Raw genomic sequence first — 3,718 nt, 5'->3', positions numbered from 1 at the left:
CGAGGAACCCAATTTACCTCGTGCTTTTGGAAAAGATTACATGAGTCCATGGACCAAGCTAAACTTCAGCTTAGCCTATCATCTGCAAACAGATGGACAGACAGAAAGAACAAATCAAGTGTTGGAAGATATGTTAAGAGCTTGTGCTCTAAACATTGGTAGAAGTTGGAATAAAAGTTTGCCTTATGCAGAATTCTCATATAACAATAGCTACCAAGCAAGTCTAAAAATAGCACCGTTTGAAGCACTTTATGGACGGAAATGTAGAACACCGCTTTATTGGAATCAGACCCAAGAAAGTCAAGTATTTGGTCCAGAAATTCTCCAAAAAGCAAAAAAGCAAGTACAGATTGTCAGAGAGAATCTGAAAACAACACAGTCAAGACAAAAAAGCTATGCTGACAATAGAAGAAGATAATTGATATTTGAAGTTGGAGACTTCGTATATCTTAACGTTTCACCAATGAGAGGAATGAAAAGATTTAAGGTTAAGGAAAAACTATCTTCTCGCTACATCGGCCCATTCAAAATTTTAGAAAGAAAAGGTGAAGTAGCGTATAAGTTAGAGCTACCCGATAGTTTATCTGACATGCATGACATATTTCATGTATCACAACTTAAGAAATTCTTAAGGGTGCCTGAGGAACAATTACCTATGGAAGAACTCGACGTTAATGAGGATTTGACTTATTCGGAGTATCCTATCAGAATTTTGGAAACATCTCACAGAATTACACGGAGTAAAGTTATCAACATGTGTAAAGTTCAGTGGAGTCATTATTTAGAGGATGAGGCCACTTGGGAAAGAGAAGATGAACTCAGAGCAGAACTCCCCTAGCTATTCTGAGAAGTCATTAATCTCGAGGACGAGATTCTTTTAAGGGGGTAGGTTTGTAACACCTCAAAACCATCAACTAAAAATAATGCACTTAGAATATTAATAGTAATAATAGTAAATAATTTTTCGTTCAAATGTTTGATCTAATTGCATTTAGAATAATTTTTGTTTGCTCATATTCGATTTATGGTTGTTTTTGTAGAATTTCTTTTATATTGAAAGCCCATTTAATTAATATCGAAACATTGGTCCAAAAATAAATTCTTTAATGGTAATATTTTTGGGTATAATTATTATGAATTTTTAGAAATATTTTAAAATATATTTATTAATATTTTTGGAAAATAAGGATAAAAGAAATAAGAAAAGACCGAACCCTAACCATTTCGGCCCACTAGGGCCCATTCCCAAACCGGACGCCACCTCCACCCCCGCTCTCACTTCCACGTGGGGCCCACGGACCATCGTCTTCTACCTCCAGCCACCGCGTCCTCGCCCTGGCGGACTGTCCGCGCGCACCCACGTGCAACTCCAGCCGCACCCGACCCTGGCCTGCACCCCTTCACCTCCTAGCGCATGAAACCGCCATCCCTTCCCCTTCCTCTTCCCCCCATTCCCTCCCCCACTTCCTCTCTCCATTATTGGAGAAATGGCCGCCATTATGGCCGTTGATGGCCGTCGACCGTCCCCTCCCCTCCCCCTGTGCCCTCACCTCTCCCCTTCCCTCTTTATAAATAGGACCGGTCGAGCCCCTGCTCCTCCCAGCTGAACCCGCCCAGCTCTTCCTCTCTCCCTGTCTACGCCCTGCTCACCAGAGTACCGCTCGCCGAGCCTCTCCGTCGTCCGTGGAACTCGTCGGACCATCCGCGCCCGTGCCACCAGACCGTTTGCGACTGCGCCCGAACCCCGTCGTATCATGCTCGTGCCCAGCCCCGTCCGCGCCCCGCCAGACCGTCCACCGGCCGCGTCCACGTCCGCCTCGGCCGAACTCCGTCCACCACCATCCGTTCTAAGGTTGAAGACAACCCCAAAAAATTGAATTTATTTTTAATCAAGTTTTGAGTAAGTTTATGAAGTTGGTGAATTATTGTTGTAATACTGGAATGAGGTGATTTGGAAATTCATGTGTATGTGAATTTGGCACACCCGCATTTAAGGGATAAAGCCGGGCGCGTCTCTTATGTGCGCCAATGAAGAACATCACATATAATGACAAAGTCTATAGAGATAAATCTCACACGTATCATTATTACATAGCAGAAGTCTTACAAAAATAAATGATAACAATAAAGCGAACTAAACATTAATCCTTGGCGCCATAAAGCTGACTCGGAGACACCACCTAGATAAGCTCATACTCCTCGTTGTAAGGCTCCTCCTAGACCACCTGTTCTTCTCCTATGGGGGGGTTTATATATCGCAAGGGTGGGCTAAAGATCAGAGCTCAACAAGTTGTGGGGAATAATGTGCATGAACTCACCAAAGGTGGGAGCTCATGTGAAGTGTAAGGCTGATCAATAAATAAGGGTTAAAGTTGAGCATTGCTTTTAATAAGTTGGTCAAGTTTTATTAACAGTTACTAAATGTAAGTAAATACCAAACCAGAGTAATAATAGATCAAAATTAATAATAAACCACAATGCGATGCAAATGACAAATTGAATTTAACTCCATAAATTAATCATGTGAGAGTCCTGAGCTGCTCATGACCGTGAGCACGGCTAGTATACCGGTTTTACAATCTGCAGAGGTTTGACCCTTTACCCACAAGTCTTGTTACCCAATTTCCACGGGGTTGTACGGACCCCATACACCTCTACCAAGGAAGTGAGGTAGGGTAACACTACGAGGCCTTTACAAAGTTCCACTAGCTTCGAAAAATCCGCTATAGTTTCTAAAGCATAATGTAGGAATCCTCCGTCTAATCACCATCGCAGCAAAATCAACCCGAGAACCTCCATACACACCAACTCCCCTACTGCCCTTGCCTCTTTTGGGTAAGGTAGACCTCCACTAGCTTTCCTAATTAGTCAGCCAAGGGTGTCCCATTCCACCCTTGTGGTGGCACGTGTTTCTCAAGTTAAGCTCCATGTTCCAATTAACATAATAGTATTATCATGAACAGAATAGAACAATAGTAATAAATAATGACCATGTGTAATAGTTATCTCAACACCCAAAACCATATATAGCAATAGCAAAGACTACTCAAAAATTCAGGGATAAACAAGGTGTAAAGATGACCAAACTAGGGTGACCTATTGGGTCCCATCAAAATTAAGCCTATGCATGCCAAAGTGATTATAGAGGACATTATTGGGTAAATAAAAGTGGTCAAGGGCACAACTTTCCTTTAATGAGCTCCTGCTCAGCAACTTCTACCTGCTAAACACTTGGATCCTCGGTCACCAGCTCGTCTACTCGCCACAATACAAACAAACATGGTACAAGGGAAATTAATCATCGCACCAAACAGAGAGATGTAATGCATGATATTATTCTATACATTGTAATGAGATCATAGGAACAAGAATCAATAAATTCAGAGTTACGGTTTACGAGTTATGATTTTCCAAAGTCTTTATGTGTTTGGTACAAAATTAACCAAGTGATTAATTATAATTTAGATTTCATGCTAAAACAGAGTTACTAAGTGATAAACAATATGTAACACCCCAGTAATTCCAAGAATTCTTCTCAGTGCTAACTCAAGAACTATTATTTCATGTGAATCAAATTGAGCAAAAGACACCAAAAACTTGAGAGCAAAAAATTAACTAATTCTTTTGTCCTAAGACTCATGCCTAAATCATATCATGCATTCAAAATGGGAAAATGTTTAAACCCTAGAACAACCCTAATTATGCCATTTAAGTAGAA

Source organism: Zea mays, chromosome 10 (assembly GCF_902167145.1).
Source record: "Zea mays cultivar B73 chromosome 10, Zm-B73-REFERENCE-NAM-5.0, whole genome shotgun sequence".
Taxonomy (NCBI): domain Eukaryota; kingdom Viridiplantae; phylum Streptophyta; class Magnoliopsida; order Poales; family Poaceae; genus Zea; species Zea mays.
This window is presented reverse-complemented; position numbering follows the sequence as displayed.